The 19,647-nt window shown below is 35.2% G+C and overlaps 1 protein-coding gene across 8 annotated transcripts in view; it reads left to right on the top strand.

Annotated features, from left to right (window-relative positions):
- Fut8 (fucosyltransferase 8) overlaps nt 1-19,647 on the top strand; it is a 206,669-nt gene that overhangs the window by 48,700 nt on the left and 138,322 nt on the right. For 2 of the 8 annotated variants that reach the window (XM_035444999.1, XM_035444996.1), the window contains exon 3: nt 14,048-14,070. The exons of 4 other annotated variants lie outside the window; for them this stretch is intronic. The gene's annotated coding sequence lies outside the window, so the exon portion shown is untranslated. Of the gene's footprint in view, nt 1-6,131; nt 6,219-14,047; nt 14,071-19,647 lie in introns of all 8 variants that reach the window. 2 more of the 8 variants (XM_035444998.1, XM_035444995.1) reach the window with 1 other exon arrangement.

The following is a 19,647-nucleotide window of genomic DNA, read 5'->3' as shown; positions in this document are numbered from 1 at the left end:
TATGTGATTTCTGAAGGGGAATGCTTGATATAATACTGACCTGCTTTCCTGTGGTAAGGTGGCCTTTTAGTTTTTTTTATTATTCTCTTGTTTCTCTTTGTCTGATTTTTGGCAGTCTTCATCTCACATGCCTATATGTAAGTCTTTTGATATTTATCCTGCTTGATGTCCTCTGTACCCTGAACTATCACTGCAAAATTACTTTTCTGTTACAGTGTGTTTTATTTGTGGCATTTCCTTTGCCTTGTTCCATTCCCTGCTTTCCATGTTATTGGATTCTCACATCAGCATTCTTAGCAAATGTACTTCACATTTCTGGTGGTATTTCTAAAACCTCTGTCATACCCTGGTCTGGTTGGCAGATAGGTTAGTACCTTCCCACCCATCCTTGCTCCTTTTCTTTCTATTATTTTGTGGGTTTTGCCTTAACAATACACCTTTTACTTATATTGTTCATAGACAGGATGCATCAGGTAAAAGAAGCTAAGGTAATAGTATATGGCATGAAGTTTTGTTTATCTGCCAAAAAGCTTGGCTGTGTTTGCTGCATCTGTGGCATCAGAGGCTAACTTTGTATTTAGATTTTTTTTTTCCTGAGAGAATATTTAAATAATGCCTGAGGTTTATAGTTCTTTTAGTTGTAATCTTTGGTTGTTGCTTAGTAGTCATGTTGATGTGGTAAGAGGGGAGAAGGGGAAGAAGGGAAGAAGTTCTTAGGTCCTGTTATTAGATTTGTCTTTTGTGGGTTTGCCTGGAGCATCTTTTCCCCATGTCAGAAGATAGTAGGGGCTGGAGTGGGTATTTCCCTTCCCCGGCATTGGTTAGATACTGTAAAATCCTAGAAACAGGACAGGTAAAAAAAAAAAAAAAAAAAAAAAAAACCCACTTGCTTAAGCTTTGATAAAATGCTTTCGTTTTTTGGAGGGAAGGCCTTTTAAGAGAACAGAGAATGTGACACATTTCAGAAAAGTTAGGTTTCTTCTAGTTTCTGCTAGAAATATAAGGGTCTTTTCTCAGACTCTAACAACCTGATAGAGGTATCAGATAAAACTCAAGGAAGTATTTACTTTGATGGGATTGGGTCCTCTAACAGTTTTTAAAACTTTATTAAATTATTTCTTTTACTTTTGAAATTATAATACAATTATGTCATTTCCCCTTACTTTCCTCCCTCTAAATCCTTCCATATCCCCTTCTCATTCTCTTTCAAATTCATAGCCTCTGTTTTCATTAATTGTTGTTACACTTATATTCCTGAAGAATATATATGAAGCCTGCTTGCTCTGTATAATGTTGTATGTGTTTTCAGGACTGATCATTTGGTACTGGAAAATCAATTGCTGTGTCCTTCCTGGGGAAGACTATTTCTCCTGTTCTTAGTATTTCTTAAGTTTTCTTTTCATAGAGTTGAGGACACATACATACAAATAAATCTTTAAAAAATGCCTTTGTTTAAATTAAAGTCATAAGTTGTGTGTGTGTGTGTGTGTCACTATAAATACCAGGTTAAATCTCTTTAAAAGGAGTAAATGTAAGTTAAAGCTAAATGTTATTTTTGTTGTAGGATTATTGGCTGACTAGAGACTGTCAAAGAGTATTTTTGTGTTTTGCATGGGGTGTGTCCTGTAGGAGGTACTCAGTAAGTAATGATTAAATAATTGTTAGTGTATTAGCTTGGAGGTTACACAGAAGGTGGGAATATAGAGGAACAGTCAGTAGAGGCTTGCTTAAGCTGTTGATTGTTGTTTAAGGACCAGAAGTCATTATAGACCAGTGCTGTTGAAAATGGTAACCGATAGCCATGTGGGTTTAAATTAAACAAAAATAAAATTACAATACTTTGTTCTCAGTAGTCATATTTAAGTGCTCTGTAGTTGTATCTAGATAGTATCTACCCTATTTTTATTTGTTTGAAGAACAGTAACGAGTTAACATGACAAAAGGGCTGCTAAACAATCAGCTTGTTTGTGTAGATCCAGAAACCAGAATTATGTAGAACGGAAAGCCCATTTTACTTAGGTCAAGGGACAGAGACCAGACTGTAGTCATCTGGGCTGTGGTGAACCTGTTTGTGGAAGATGGTAGTCTCTGGCCATGAGATAAGAGTGACAGAGGGAATTCTCTCTGGCTAGTCAGTCTGATAAACTCTGATGTCCTTTCCTGCTATTTGAATGATCTTCAGAAAATAACACCATTTTTCCTTTTCTGGGACAGATTTGAGATAAAGTCCTAGAAGAAAAGCAGGTTAAGACACCAGAGAGGTGTGACATGTCCTTAGAACTCTTCCAGGCATCTCAGGTTCTTAGGGACCTTTAAAGACATCTTTAACACATTAGTTTTCTGACTTGTGCAGGTTGCTTGATCTGCAATAGACACTTCTAAATCAGTCTCAGTGTCAGCCTCAGTGTCCTTCTGACCAGCTCCTACCCCAGCTCCCCTGAAGCCTGGAGGGACATCAGAATAGTGGTTGGCCCATGTGTGAAGGGTCTAAGAGTGGCAAAGGGAGGGAGCTTTGGGCCCAGACACAGTAGGCCTCAGGAGGGTGCTCTGGAACTTCTGGGGGGAAGCCCTGCTGGTGATGAAACTAGGCTCCACAGTTGTCTTAATCCTTAGGAAAGCTTCAAATCCTTCATTAGCTTTCTGCCACACTGTGGGGGTCTTCATGCTAATCTGCTGCAAGATCAGTTGCTCCCATAGCTACCATATGTGATGGTGTGAGTATAAAACCTTTCTGTATTATTGATACCTTTTATAGATGGCTAAATAGTATAGTATTTTCTATAGATTTTAGTGATCCAGATAAATTATAATTTTAAACATACAGATTCTCTGTAATTTTCAGTAAGATAGTTGGACTTTGAAATTTATTTTGATTCTATTATATTATAAAAGCCTTACTCTACCACTACTTTATACTTGATATCTTATATTTTAAAATAATGAATATGATCTAATTTTGGGGGCCAACTAACATTTTGGAAATTAATGGGGGATTTTGAATTGGTAACTAAAACTTATCTTCACAGTATTATTATTATATTTTTTAACTTAGGAGGTAATGAGACCAGAACAACTTGAGTTCTTTAGGTTCCTATATAAGCAAATAACCCATCCTAAACAAGGAAACCAGCAACTTTATCAGTCAGAAACCACCAGCTAACTAACTCAGGACTTACTGCTCTACAGCTCTGGCCCAATATGTTGGCAGTAGAGCTCTCTGGACTGATTGTGCTTCTGTATATAGCCTGATTCTTGAATTGTTCTTTGCTCATAAACCGTTAATTTTGTCTTAAACTACTCCCCCTCCCTTTAGAACATGAATTCTGCCAACTGAGTGTAAGAATTTAGTAGGGAAATACTCTTTAAGGCCTTTACTATCATTTTGGATATACAAGGTCTTTTTAAAACATTAGCTTTTAATATGTTCTGGTTAAATGTGATAATGTATTTGTCCATAGAGTGTCAGGTTCACAAAAGTTACTCAGTAGGTTATAGTTCCCTTTATACATGTTTTCATTCTTTGGGATCATGGTCCACAAATTGGTGATCATACAAAGTTCTATGAGGAGCTTTTAAAGCCTACAGGTACCAATAACATATGTTTATACATATGTAAATGCACAGAAAGAATTTTTTGTTTTTCCAATGCATTACCATTCTGAGATATAATTACTGCCTTAGAAGATTTTACTATTTTTGAAACTTAGATTCATAGAAATAGGTCGTCTTCAGAAAGGAGCATGAATCCACACAATGTATGTTTCCTCACATTTTCTTGAACAGTGGTATTCTTGGGCATCTAATAGTCTCATTTGATGGAAAATAGTTCTTTATATTTCTTTGATGTGGGGTGTGTGTGTGTTTGTGTGTTTATGTATGTATCTGTGTGTGTAATGAAAATTGGATGGACCACTCAAAGATGAGTTCAATTATTTTTGCATCATTTGTTGAAATAGATTTGTTGTTAAAAGTCTTGATGTTGGGTGTGGTTGCTGGCTCTGGTAAATCACAGCACTTGGGAAACAGAATTACCAATAAATCATAGCACTTCAGAAATGAGGCAGGAGGGTTACAAGTTCGAGGCTAGTCTGGGTGCACATTGAGACCCTGCTCACAAGTCTCTGGGTCTGTTGCTGAGTTTTTGTTACATTGGCATTTTGTGTATCTTGGTGCTTCTACCATACTGGTCACTTTGACTCTGTGAGTTATGGAATGAGGTCATGTTAACCCATCCAACTTGTTCTTTTTCATTTTTATTTTGCCTATTGTACTGCTTATTGGTATTTTGTTCCAATGAATCTTTTTTTCCTTTGCTGTTTGAAAACAGATCAGACCCTTTAAATACTGTTCTTTTGTCATAGCATCCAGTGCTTACCTTAGGCTAGAAAGAATTCTGGATAACACTACTGATAATTTTTTCCTCTTGTATCATGTGTGCTTGCTTGGCTCACTCCATCAACATATTTATTTTCCTTAGTCCTCATGGCTTCTTCAGTAGTGTACACTTTTCTGCAGAATGCTGAGAAGTACCAGGCTCCGGCAGTGCTCAGAGGCAGGCGAACCCCAGCAACCAGAGACCTGATACTGGCTGCTTGTTCTTGTTTGTAGCATAGAATCTTGTTGGGACATCAACTCCATAAAGAATGGATTTCTGTCTGTTTCTAGGAAGTCACAGTGACAGAACTCTAGAGCAGCTTTTCAGCCATTCAGTGGATGGCACCATGTTTTCTTCAGTAGGATCTAGATCTCAGCCTTGGGGTGGTTAAGGGTTGGAAGAAGCTCTTAACTGGCTCAGGCCTAAGTGGGTATTGGCTTCTCCTGCATTACAGCCCTTTTTATTTCTCATTAGTTAATTGACTGTTCCCCAAACCCTGTTAAAGTTAATGATCTCTTATATTAAACTTTCCCTTTTCAAATTCCTGGGTGGCTTCTCTCTTTTAGTAGATTTTGCATTTCCATATGAATTTTAGAAACATTTTGTAAAATGCCTATTGAAACTTTAATTGGAATTACATTGTATTTAGAAAGATTTGGAGAGAATTGACACCATAGCAATATTGAGTCTGCTGACCCTTGGATAAGGTCAGAGTAATTTAGATAATTAGTTTCTATCAATAGTGTTTTCTGGTTTTCAATACTGCTGATTTTTCTGTTTTACTATATTTGATATTATATTTGGCATCTTTCCTCCTGTTTTATTTGTATATGTAGTTTGTGTGGCTTTTTCTTGCCCCCAAATTACTAATTTTGTCTTTAATGTCTTATCTGTTAATTCTGTGTAGTATACTTTTCATCTCAGATTATAGTTTCCATCACTATAGTTAAGATATATATTTCATATCTTCCATGTTTCACTTGAGATTTTTGAGTATGTAAAATATATTAAAACAACTTTTAAGATCCTTGGCCCTAATTCTAACATCTGTTTTGGTAAATTGTTTTCTTCATTATGATTCATGATCTTCCGCCTCTTTGTGTACCTAGTAATTCCCCAGACTGATTTTTTCCACCAGACAAGCCTTAATCTTCTAGGCCAAGCTGATTTTTCTTCCTCAGTCTCCCGAGTGTTGGGACTACAGGCATGTTCACTGTGCCCAGCTCTGGTAATATTTGATTGGATGATAGATAACTGTAAATTTTACCTTTATATTTTGTATTAGGAAATTTTTTAGTTGCCTTGGTTGTAGTTGTTTGGAGACAGTTTGAATCTTGTTTTATATTTCATCCAATGGCTTAGAGCAGGGTTTTCTAGGGCTAGTCTTCTCACTTACTGAGACAAGACCCTCCTAAGTACTCCACGCAGTGTCCCTTGCTAGCTTGGCTGGTGGAACAGACTGTGTTCCTTACTCTGTATGATTGTCAGGCACTAATCTGTACCTCTTTCAGGTTGTTCCTTTCTTAGCTTACACAGTCATTACTGTGCCAAATATTTGAGACATGGTTTTGCAAACCTCTCTTTTTTTACTTTTTGTTGTAACTTTCTTTCCGGATAGATGCCTGATCTTCTGTTTCACCACCTGGACTGAGTTCAGCAACTCACCTTGTTCATTTTTGAGTCTGTGCAGTCTCTAGAGGTGGAGAGCTGGGGCAATGCTACGATTTTGTTTGTTCTGTTTTCTGTCTCTCTACAGGAGGGGTTCTTAACCTGTGGGTAGTGATCCTTTTGAGATTGAATGACCCTTTCACAGGGGTTGCCTAAGTCCATCAGAAAAATACAGGTATTTACCTTACAATTTATAACAGTAGCCAGATTTCAGTTATGAAGTAGCAGTGAAAATAATTTTATGGTTTGGGGTCCCCACAACATGAGGAACTCTATTAAAGGGTTGCAGCATCAGGAAGGTTGAGAACCACAGCTCTAAATCATTGTTCTTTATTGCTTGTTGTCTAGTTTCTTGAAAACCGTTGTTTCCCATAATTTGTCTGCCTTCTTTTGTTTGTTTCAAGTGAGAAGACACATCTGTTTCCTGTTTGTACATTTTGACTTCTGTCCTTTTATTTTAAAATCCCAGTAGTTTTGGTGGTTAAAATAATTCTGGTTTGAGAGTTACCATTTCTTTATGCTTTATCCCTAGGATAATTCAAGTATCTATTATTGTACACAATTTGTAATGGCAACTTAAAAAAAAAATCTCTTCCATGAAGCCATTAGCCTGCTCATATAGAGCCAAGGTTTAGGTTTTTTTTGTTTTGTTTTGTTTTGTTTTTTGTTTTTGCCAGAGTTATTCCCAATACCATTTCTAAATTTTTATAAAAAGGACATGCTGTATACCAATGGAATATAATTATTGAACTGTGATATAAAGAATAATGAACTGGAAACTGTCTAGGGAACAATCCTGGTTAAACTTGATGGTTGTTTGACTGTGAAGTTAGATTCATCATGACTACATTAAAGGCATCTATAGGATATTTAATTTTTATTTGTGAATATTTGGGGAGAGGTAGAATCAGAAAAATATGTGAAGAATATACTTATAGTACAGTCACTGAATTTTATATTTAAATAATTTTTTTTTGAAGCAGGGTCATGCTCTGTAGCTCAGTCTGGCCTGAAACTTACTATGTTGCCCAAACAATCCTACCTTAGTCTTTCAAGTGCTGGAATTAAAGCATGAGCCATCAGGCTTTCTGAAAGATTAAAAAAAGTAAGTAAGTAGACTTAGGAAAACTGATACTCTAAAAATTGCAGTTGTTTCTTATAGACCAGTTGTCTGACCTACTGTAATGTAGTTTATAGCATTTTATTGCAAATCAGGAATTAACCTGGGATAATTGTGTTTTTAAGTATTGTATTTGCCAGTTGCTAACTGGATAAACTGAGTTCTTAAACTGAGTTTCTGATTTTTTGTGTAGAATGAGCATGAGACTATCTCAGAGGAAACAGCAAGGGTGAGATAGAACTGGTTCAGTATAGTTTGAGAAATGTTTGTCTTTTCATTTTTTTTCAGTGACCAATGGAAGCTTTACTTTTGTATTGCATATTTCCCTAGTGTTTATACACATTCAGAAGTAGTGTTATAGTTACTTTGGACCTTTTCAGGAAAATAAACATGAAGCACAGCACATGGAACTTTCTGGAAGGAAACGAGTAGCATCATACAGCATAGGAGTACATTGGAAAAATCATAGCAAGAGAAAGGTCCTAGGGAGAACTCTAACTTGGAGAAAGATGATCAAATTTCTTACAGGTTTCCTCAGAAGGTTAAGGTCATGGACTAGCTTCACAGAAGAGTTTTCCTTTTGGTTTTGTTTGTTTGTTTGTTTGTTTGTTTAGTTAGCTCCACCTCACTCCCAGAGACTTAACTCTCCAATAGATCTTGGTCATGATTTTAAACTCCTCCTAGCTCTTGATTTCACAAGGTAGTACCTTTATAAAACTTTAAGGAATTAATTAGTTAAAAATTTTGACATTTAAGTTCTTTGTCTCTGTGGTTTGCCTTCCTTGGTCTGATTCTTCAGTACAAGAAACAACAACACTATGTAGTAATGAAAAGGTATTGAGTAGACACATGGCTGGAGAAGCTGTCTGTCAGAATAGGGTTTTGTAGCAGCAATTTTAGTTGACTCATCTTCAACTTAAAGAGCAATTGACTTAAAAAATTTCCTCGTCCTTCTAAGGTAAGTCTAGTAGAAATTGAATGAGATCAGTGTTGATGGCTGGCATGAAAGCTTGGTGTATGCGTCCAACCTTTCAATGCCTGTTTCCAAGTGCTTAGCTGTGGCTGACAAGACCAGGCATTTCCTTCTTTCTTTTTCTTTTGTTTGTTTCTGTTTCTGTCTTTGTCTCATTATCATTATGTAGCCCAAACTGTCCTTGAACTTGTCATCTTTCTGCCCCAAGATTATACTCATGAGCCTAGCTTCTCTTATGTATTTTAATGCTTTACTAATTTTCTGTAACTGCTACTTAACAGCGTTCATTCCCTTTTCTTGATCTGCAATTGTGTGAGTCACCATACACTACAGCTACTACACTGTCCATCAGTCCATCTGCATCTCCTCCTTCCTTTCTCAGTAAGGCCTTACCTAGCCTGGAACTCGCTATATAGACCAGACTCAAAGTCACAGACATCACCTGACTCCATCTTCTGTATGCTGGAATTAAAGGCCTGTACCACCACTTCTGCTGTTCATTCATAATTTTTTTTTGTTACATTTACTTGTTTATTTAGTGTGTGTGTGTGTGTGTGTGTGTGTGTGTGTGTGTGTGTGTGTGTGTGTGTGTGTGTGTGTATGCGCACATGCTTTTGAGCACCAGGGCACACACATAGAAGTTAGAAGACAGCTTGCAAGTTGTTGTTCTCTACTTCCATTATGTGGCTTCCAGGTATCAAGCTTAGGTTGTTGGCTTGTCAGCTAGTGCCTTTACACACTGAGCCATCTCCCTGGCCTGTTTTCCCAATTTGAATGCCAGAGGATGATAAACAACACACTTGCTAAGACTAAATAAATCACCAGAGAGAATCTTTTTTAAAAAATACTACTTTGTCCCTTAAACTTTATTCTCTTTATTTGTAATTTTTGTAATCATGTAAGCAGTTGTTCACTACATAACTTTATTTTATTTTTTTGGGGAAGGGGAACCCTTTTTTACTTTTATGTCTTGTCTTGAAGAACTTGAAAGGCTTTCATCCATCTGTATTTCTTTCGTGGTGTTTTGAAACAAGGTCTCACCATGTAGCCTTGGGTGGCCACCTGCTTCTGCCTTCTGGGATTAATGGTGTGTGCCACCACACCTTGCTTCTTTGTATTTCTTTCTAAGAAAATGGGATTGATATGTAAAATAAGATTGTTTCTAATTTAAATAAAATTTATATATGTATATAAAAAGAAAATATTTGTTTTTAGTACTTCTGATTGAACAGAAATAGAAATATACAATTGAAAAGTCTTAGGCCATTACATGTGCTTTTAAGAATAACAGAAATAGCAGAGTGGTGGTGGGTGCATCCTTGTGATCTCTGAGACCTCGTTTAAAAGCAAATAGATTTTAAAAATTTTCATAGATGTATTATTTTTCTAAAAGAAATTTATCTTTTGAACAAAGAGCCAGAAATTAATTGAAGTACTAATTACATTTGAAATATAGTACAAAATGTGTTTTAAAATGTATGTAATTTCTCTTTTGTTTTATGAAGTTGCTTTTGTAAGCATTTAGAGTATATTAGGGAGTACGTTTGGTATGTTTTTAAAGGATTTTGTGTGTTTGTTGGTATTATACATATATGTTGTTTGGATTATAGATTTGTAGTTGTATAAAATGCATATCCTAATGAAGAAAAGTTAGAAACATTGAAACTCAAGGAAGTTAATCAAGCTTCTTGCTTCTTACATAACAATTTATACTCAGTTAGTTGACAGAAACCCACTATTTTATTCTTTAGTTCTTTAAGGCTATCATTGGTTATTCTTAACACTTTAAAAAGTACTTATGTGGTTCCAAGAAAAGCTTCAGAACAGCTGTAATAACAGCTGCAGACTTAGTCAAAATAGGTGTCTTAAGGCTCTTTACTGCCCTTTCGCATCTCTTTTCCTTGCCCCAAATAGCCCAAATATATTTGTAAAAGTTTTGATAATCTCAGGATTCCTGAAACCCGGTTTACCATATGTTTAACTACATGCAGATGTGGTGATTGCCTGTGACTTGTCAAAGTTCTTTACTGCTCTGTGTGTCCTGATAGGTTTTTGTTATCTGTATCTGCATTGGCTTTATAAATACACATGTATTTCACATAGGCCAATGGTTTTGATCAGGACTCAATCACCTGCTAAAACTATTCACAGGAGTAGTAATTTCAGCTTAAATTTAAGCTAATGTTGATATTATTAGGTTTTGACAAGAAGTAAAGGCAGAAATTCTTATGTTTTTAAAAGTATTTCTTCAAATTTTTACTTTAATTTAAAGAGATTGCTTTTAATCTTGTTTAAAAACAAATTTGGCAAATGTAAGGTTTTGAGCAAAATCTATTATAATGAATCAAAAGCTAAGTATATAACCTTGTTAGCCACCTTCTTTTCCTTGCAGTTTTAGATCTAGTGACCAAATGACATTCTAGACAATGTTTAAAATCAGTCAGGAATTGGCTATTAAGGGTTATAGGGGAGCATGGCTAAAGCAGTGTTTGGCACTAATTTCTATTTCCCAGTTACCATCTCTGTTTGCAGATGCAAGTCATACTGACCATTGATCATGAAATCTAATATAACCTGGGTCCTTACTCCAGCTGTACAGAATTGTCTGCTCAGCCTCTGGTTCAAACTTGTAGTAACTTAACACTGAGTCATACATGGGGGATCTTGAAGTTTTAAAGTTAGCAGTTGTATACTGTCTATTAGACCATGTGTAACATGCCTGTATGTATGAAACACTGTGGTCAAAGTGATAAGGGTACAAAGCTGTATAGGACATGGTTCTTACCTTTAAGTACAAGTGAATAAACAAAGTCCACACACATGAATTAAAACAATAAACAACCTATGAAAAGGTAAACATGTATTTAACCTTGTTAGAACTTTAGATCTTAACATATTTATTATTTTATTATGTTATTTTATATTTATATATTGTTTTATGATTTTAATATTTATTATACATGAAGTGAATTGTCTTAAGTCTTGTATTTAAAAAGGGGATTTATAAAACTTTCTCAATACAAACTCTGGAATGATAATGGGCAGCAAATAAACTTTTCTTTTATCATCTTAAATATCAATTGCTGTTGGTTGCTTAGCATGAATACTTTTATAGTCTAAAACTTCTGGATCTTTTCTCACATAAGTCTAGTGAGACTAATGCATTTGGTTATTTTTAGAGAAGGTAAAATTTAAAAGAAGCCATTTCACAGAAGTAAGATGTCTTCATGAAGACAGAATAAGAGAATTGTAATTACAAAATTGTAATTTTTAGAACATATATTAACTTATAGGCATGAGGAAGGTAGCAGGTAAAATCTGAGATAGAGCATATGTTGATGAAAGTACAAGTAATTAGGTAAATAAGAAGTAATTGAAAACAGTTTGAGGAAGAAAAGTTAAACTTTATGACTTTAAAAAATAAGGAAAATGATGTGAACTTAGATTTAGCTCATAATCAAACATTCTTTTTGATCATCTTTTATCTTTTCTCTTCCCTTCCTTTTCACCCAGAGACTATTTCTGATGTGGTATGGTGAGGTACTGTGAATTTTTTTTTCATCTATGGACCAGGAAAGTCTTGGACTAGTATATTTCTTATTAATATGTACAAAAGTGGAAAAAATGGGAATTACATAGTTGGACTTCTGAGCCTCATCTACTTAGTAAAATATAAAATTATGTCTGTCTAATTATGATTATTGGGACTATTGAATCATTTTAAGAACTAATGTAACAGAGGTAAATAATTTTATTAAAACAATAGATTCAGTCTAGCACAGCAAACTTTTGAGAATATGTTGGATTAGTATAGGTTTTAGAATTTAGTAAGGTATTGTCCTTGCTGTTAAGAGAAAGAAGTAAGACATAATTCATATGTCTGTATCATATGACACAATATGAAAAGTGATGAGAAGTTTAGATTTCTTATATTTTAGCCTAAGTAAAGAGCTACCACTTGAAACTTTAAATCTGCTCTAAGACCATAAGACTTTTGATTTGTCACAAGTGACAAAGCATTTGTACTTTTCAATAAAGATGCTTTCTATATTTTGGGCTACTGAGTAATGTGTTCAGATTTTTACTTGTGATTGCCATGTGGTCAAAGTATAAACTTATGTTTTCCAATAGTGAATAGATGGAAGCTTGTTAAAATTTTAGGTGTACAGGCAGCAATTAATTGCCATTCTAGATGTCATAAAGAGTATACAATTCCTAGACTTGATAAATATTGCTAATGGGACAGATTTCAGAATTTAACATCTGAGTTTGATACCTTGGACAGGGCACAGAAGGTTAGAAATGATTTCAGAAACACCTACTTCCTCTGAAGACAGGTTTTTTTTTTGTTTTGTTTTTTGTTTTTTTTTTTTTTTTTTTTTTTTTCGAGACAGGGTTTCTCTGTAGCTTTGGGGCCTATCCTGGCACTCGCTCTGGAGACCAGGCTGGCCTCAAACTCACAGAGATCCACCTGCCTCTGTCTCCCGAGTGCTGGGATTAAAGGCGTGCACCACCAACGCCCGACTGAAGACAGTTTTGTACAGGTTTCCAGACTTGGATCGACTACTTCCAAAGTGAATTATGTGATGTGAACCATTTTTGTATGATCTCCTGTGGTTGGAGTTGTTTGTTGTAGCAACCCCAAATGACCTGTTATTCTGTATTCTTCATATATTATTGGATGTGCTGCAGGCTTGACTAAGGGAGTAACCTACTGATGGACAGCCAGGAATAAAAGGGAAATGGTAGATTCAGGAAGCAAGACAGAAATGGGGGTGATAATAATGACAGTCTCAGATACTATTCTGATGATTATATAACTGAACAATAACACAGAATTTATATTTTAATAGTGATCATTATTTAAATGAAATTCTAATTTAGTATTCAATGATCTGTACAAATCAGGAAACTACTTCAACATTTTCACAATGAGAGTCAAGGTTCATGTTTGGCTATTTGATTCTATTGACAAAATACTTAACATTGCCACAGTATTGTCTTTGAAGATAACCTACAGTCCCCTTTGGGAAAAATTTTCTTTCTATCTTTCTTTAAATATGACAGTTGTTAGAGAGAAAAGATTAATATGTCAAGGTCGATAATTTGGGAGGTGGTGGAGGACATAAAATTTTAAAGAGCTTATTCAGGATTTGAAGGCTAGGTGAAGATAATAGAAAGGAAGGAACCTGGAAACAGGTAAGCATTTGTTCTTTACTTTGCATTTCAGGAGAAATGGAGTTTGAGTCTGATTGTTGTAATCACTAGATTTCATGATACTATATGACCGTGAAAGCTTGATATGGGAATAGTGATCATTAATTTGTAGGTTGGCATGGTCCAATAGATATTTAGTATAAACCATATATTTTAATTTTATTATGACCATATTGAAAGGAATGAAAAGAAAACTAGTAACTAATCAATATACTATCAGTGATATATTTTATACCTTTAAATCCATACTAAATCTTTGAAATCTATATGTACTTTATATTTGCAACATAATTCAGACTAGTCACGAATCATATGCTTAATGGACATATTTGGCCACTTCACTGGACAGCGCATTCACAGACTATCAAAAGGAAAAAGTTTGATTGCAGTTGTTATGTTCATAACAATTTAATTCTAGTTTTAATTTTAATTCCACATAGATGGCTTATTTTCTCTATGTACAGTGGAGGGGCGTTTGTGCTGAAGGCACCACAATTCAATTGTCTCTGTGTCAGGAAAAGGACATACTCTTTACTCAGTATGAAGAAAATAGGGCAAGATTTACCAAGTGTTGAGGCTTCCTGCCATTTGAGGGTCTATGGGTGTTAATTTACGTAAAAGGCTCTCTAAGGACTCCAGAAATTGGTTGCTATTTGAGTAATTTTTGGTGTCTCCTCATTCCTCCCAATTCTAGGGATAGAACCCATCACTACCCTTGTAAGTATACCTGTGACTTTGGGGAAGTTACTGTTTTTCAGTTGGGAAAACTGAAATAGAAAATAATAACTCCTTCTTAGGGCTGTATAGATTGGAGATAATGGCATGATATAATTGGACAACCCTCTCCTTCTCCTGCCTCCCTTTCCCCCTTTCCTTCTTTCTCTCTCTCTCTTTAGGACAGGGTTTCCTGTAGCCCAGGCTACAGAATTCCCGATATAGTTGTGGAGGCTCTTGAACTCTTGATTCCTTTGTTTCTGTCTCTCAAGTTCTGGGATTGCAGGTATGTACCACCATGCCTAGTGTGTATGCAATAGTGTATGTAAAAATTTATGACATTATATATAATGTATGTATAATAACGTTGCTGTAGCTTAATCAGAATTTGAGACTAATGAGAGATTGAAGTGAGCATTTAGGTCAGGCCTATAGGACTAATTTGGAAGTGGACAGTTTTTTGAAGGTAAAGTGTTTTTTCTTTTCTTTTCTTTTCTTTTTTTTTTTTGCTTTTTATTTTGAAGTGCATTCAAGAGTAATTTGCATGGCACTCACCCTGGAATCTTGTTAATCTGTAGTATGGGGTTTGACTTTAGGAACTCAGATCAGTTTCTCTGGCAATAGAGCCTAGTACCAGCTTGTCTTATTCAGTGGTCTGTAGTTGTGAAAAGACACCATGACCATGGCAACTCTTTCTTATAAAAGAAAACATTTAATTAGGGCTAGCTTACAGTTTCAGATGTTTAGTCCATTATCTTCATGTCAGGAAGCATGACAGCAAGCAGGCAGGTTTGTTGCTGGAAAAGTAGCTTAGAGTTCTACATCTGGATTTGCAGGCAGAGTCTGTCTGGCTTGGGCTTTTGGAAACCTCAAAGTCCACCTCCAGTGACACACTTCCTCCAACAAGGCCATGCTTCTTGATCTTTTCAAATATGGCCACCTGTTGACCAAGCATTCAAATCTATGAGCCTGTGGGGCCACAGCTACCACAAAGGTGAATGCAACCCATGACCTACAAGCCATATGCAGAAAAAAAAAATAAAAAAAAATGGCCCTGAATACAGCCCAATGGTATTCTGGAACATGAACTATATAGATGAAAACACTGTGTTATAATGACAAAAGGCTGGACATGCCTGCTTGGCTCTATAGTATTGCAAGTTCAGTCATTCCAGTCACTGTGGAATTTGAGAGTTTTCTTTATAGTCTTGTGGTTAAAAATGATTCTAGGCTGTGAATGTAGCTCAGCCTTAGTGTGCTCACCTACTACATACAACACCCTGGGTTCAGTCCCCAGCATTGTAAACGACTAAGCAAATGAAAAATATTCTAGCGATGCTTAAGTAGTTATTTTTCTTTAGTGTGTTAAGTAACCCTGGCCACTGTGGGCACCTACATTCATGTGCACAAACACACATATACATAGTAAAAATAATAAAAACAAATGTTAGACTTTTACATATCATATTATAAATATGATTTTCCTATGTTAAGGATAGGATTATGACATTCATTCAATTAATATTTAACAAATATCACTTAGTAAATATCAGTATTTACTAAATGGCTAGCAAATATTGCTTAGAGTATATTGTTGTGTTTTTATATGTTTAAGTCAGTTATTCAAGTAATACAGTCTCCAGTTTGAGTGGGAAAAGAAGGCAGATTGAAAAGATACTGATAGTGAAACTGGGGTCAGAAGGTATTCTCTGATGCTAACTAGTGGGACAAAGTGAATGCTAATTTTATAACTAATCTGAATAAGAACGGATGGAAATTTTTGAGTGTTTTGGCCTGGGTCATTTTGTTAGTCATGTTTGTAAATGCAAGTCAGATCAGGAATGCTTTACTTGTATGGTTTTTGACTGTTGTTTTCCTTGCTAGGAGCACTCTTCTTTTGGGTTTTATCTTTGTTGGTTTCCAGAGCAGTTTTACTGTGCTTTTTAGGAAGTCAGGCTACATCCATTTGGTGCCTCACATAGACCTTACATATTTTAGATTTTTCAAGGAAATTCTTACTCAAATTGCTTCTAATAAGTCATAGATTTAAATTTCCATGTTTGGAAGAATACCTTTCATTTTTAGCATTGATATCTTTAGCCCCCAAATCTTCTTGGCTCCAGCATCTTTAATTATTCCTATGGGTTAAGCAACTCTATTTTTAATAACCATAGTTCTGTTCATTCTCAAACTAGGTCACCAGAGCTTTGTCATTGTTAATGAAAAAGTCATTGTTCACCTCTTTTCTTTTTAGGAGCATGCTCAGACTGAATGAAGACAAAATATGTAATACTCTGCCTTACATACAAGATACAATTTTGCATGTTTTAAATTCAACCTATTTGTTAGTACAATGATGTTATTTATAGCTGAGAACTTCATCTATTCTGCCATGCTATTTAGAACTCACATACATTATTAAGACTTTCAATAGGCTTTTTACCTATAACCTCCATTTTACTTTTCCTTTAGTCGTCCTCAGTATTTTCTGAAGGACTGTTGGGAGAATTGGAGTTTTGCAAATTACAAAAGAAAAGAAAAGGGACATATTTAGAAGTTGGGAGCAGTGCAAGTACAGAGAAAAAAATTCACACTCATTTATGTTACCCCTCTTTCATTGAGAAAAATCTTAGCTTAATGTACTTTACTTTTCTCAGGGGTTGGTGGCAATGGTGATAATGATTGTGGTGGTAGAAGTAATGGCAGAAATGGATTTAAGAGATACTCAGTTTTTAAAAAATTATTTAATTATGGAGATAAGCTTAAAGATAGAAATTTCAAAGTGGAATGTATAGCTTATAATATGTCAAGAATTCATCAATATAGCTGCTAGGGAAAAAAGAGTGACACTGGGGAGAATGTATCCTTTAATATGGGATTTCAGTTGCTTCCCAAATACAGTTAATAACGTGGTTATTACCAGAAGTTTTCTTTGTAACATAGTCCTGTGTTTGATTTTCATTTGTGTATATATTAGATATTTTTAAAAATACTGGCAATGCAGGACTCATAATTATCTTCTGGCTTACTGTCCTCACTGTCTCATTCCTGGCTGAGTGTGTGCCACAGACTTCACAGACTTCTAATGTTAATTCTGAATTATTTTAAACTGGAGAAAAGTACATTATTTTTTCCTTTATACTTAACAGCAGTTTTAGTACCAACAGTTATATAATTTTCTTGGATGACTTCAATGTTTTGAAATGATGTTGAAAAACAGTAATAATACTTTGGGGGTAGACTCTTAAGAGACTACCTCAAATTTCAGTTGTCAACTTAGGTGTGTGACTTGGGTCAAGGTAATTCATTTAAGAGTTCTGTTCATCTTACTTTATGAATAAAACGAGAACCATAAAATAGCTACTTCATAAACATCTTGAGGGTTGAACTAATTTGTAAAGATGGAACAATCCCTATACATGATATGTATTGAATGATTATTATTAATTTTCTGCTATAATGTTTTTAGTAAATTCAAACATGAATGTTTTTACATTTTTAGAAAATTTCAGAAAGTAACTTTCAGGTTAGAGCTTTACTCCCTCTCTTTCAGACTGAAGTGTTGTCTCAATTTTCATGTGCTCAGGGCTTTTTTGGGGATCAGGTTAACATGTATTTAATACTTTCCTAATAGTTCTGAGATGTTGCCCCCATGAGCCTTCTTGCCTTGAGTAGCAAAGTTACACATTCGTGACCCACTTCTTAGTCTCTCTGTGATCTGGAAAGCTCACCTTCTTGTCTTTATCTGCCTTAGCATTTTTGATTTTAAGTCCATTTCCTTTGTCAAATTGAAGGACAACTGGTCAGGACTCTTAGGCTAAAAGCCAGATGGTATGTTAGTCTGAAGTTTTCTTTTCACTATACTCTTCTAAAAAGTTTGACTCCGTGAACCTTTCTTTGGGGAATCCCATTTTTGTCTCCTTTTGTCATTTATATAATCTTTGGACTCTTTTAATCTCTCAGCAGCTTCCTTAAAGTATAGTAGCCCAAACTTGATTTAGCTTAAACTGTCTTAATAAAAATGGATAATTGTTGAGGCCAAAGAATGTAGTCCCTTCCATTCCTAAAGTTCCATGATTTTCATTATTTTAAGAAGAAAACATTTGTTTAGGATTTTTTTAAATTGACTGTTAGGTTCCCAAGTTTTGATACATTTATCACCATGATAATTGTTTTAGTATATTGCTTTCTTTGTGTTTTTTTCAAACATACTACTTGAATACATTTTTCATCTTGCATATATTTTAGAGATTTTAGAGGAGAGCTAGTCAATATTTTCTTACAGATTCTGTCTTTTTTGAAATCTGTTTTCTATAGTAATCAGGATCTTGTTGACTTTTATTCCATCTAGGCATAGTGAATCAATTAGGATTCTGTCAGCAAAACCACACTGGTTCTACTTCAGTCATGAAAAGTCAACATAGGGAGTGGGTTACACAAGTGTTAGGAGGCATAAAAAACAAAACGTGGATACTGAAGTAACACAGATGATAATTTTAGGGAGCCCCTTCCCATAGGCATGAGGGAATAAAAAAGCTTAGAATAGGGCACATTAGAGCCCATGGAGAGTTTAGAGAGCTACTGTCTGGTGGCTACTGCTGTTCCCGAGACCTGTATCTTCCACTAACTGCTGCTTTTGGGTAGAGGGCCTGTGCTGGGGCATTGATGACTGAATAAAATTCTCTCTTTAAGGCTTTTATTGGCAGTATTAGAAAGCCACCTAGTAAAAGAGAAAAGTAGTTTTAAGAGTTTTCTTTTCAACAGAAAGGATTATTAAGGATGGGATTGGAGCTGAACAATAGCTGAGTAACAGGTACATTCCATCTCTGTCTTCCTTGGGTTACATGATGGCATAGGCCTTCTGTCTCTTTCCTAGACAACATGATCCTAAATGTTCATGGTGCTTGAGGGTCTAGAAGAAAAAGTAATTGCCAGTGTTTTAGCCATAGCCATTTATTGTTTAGGGATAAGAGTTGTTCTGATGACTGTATAACTGGATTATATAGTCACTGTTTTAGTACACTGTTTTAGTACACTGTTTTCACATCGATAGTGTCAAGGTGACCATGACTTTGTTAGGCGTATAATCTTATGGTACCATCACTGTACAAATGGAACATAAGTCATGTAAATGTAACTATGACTGATTTGTCTATTTGATGTGATTTGGGGCATGAGATATGATCTATTATTCTAAAACAACTCTGGTACACCTTTTTTTTTTTTAAGCCATTAGATCCACATTGGTTGGGTTTTCTGTTGATGTGTATATGTGAATATTATCGTTAAAACTTGAAGCTCTGGAGAGAGAATTTTTCTAATTGAGGACAAAGTTAACATAGGGAGCTAAGGGTTCAAGGGGATTCCTACAAAAGGTTAAAAAAACGAGCCCAATTTTAGGATCCTAAACAAAACATTTTGATTGGCATGTGGAGGCCCTCATGTTCACACAAACATCTATATTTGAATATTTATAGAAGATAATCTGTCAAATTACTGTTATTTTAATTTGCTTAGCTTGGCTGATTGCTGCAGTTCGATATTAGTTGAATTCTAGATGAAGAGCTGTAAATATATCCT

Source organism: Cricetulus griseus, chromosome 5 (assembly GCF_003668045.3).
Source record: "Cricetulus griseus strain 17A/GY chromosome 5, alternate assembly CriGri-PICRH-1.0, whole genome shotgun sequence".
NCBI classification, from domain to species: Eukaryota; Metazoa; Chordata; class Mammalia; order Rodentia; family Cricetidae; genus Cricetulus; species Cricetulus griseus.
The sequence above is the reverse complement of the archived record's forward strand: the minus strand, read 5'-3'. Positions and strand labels throughout refer to the sequence as shown.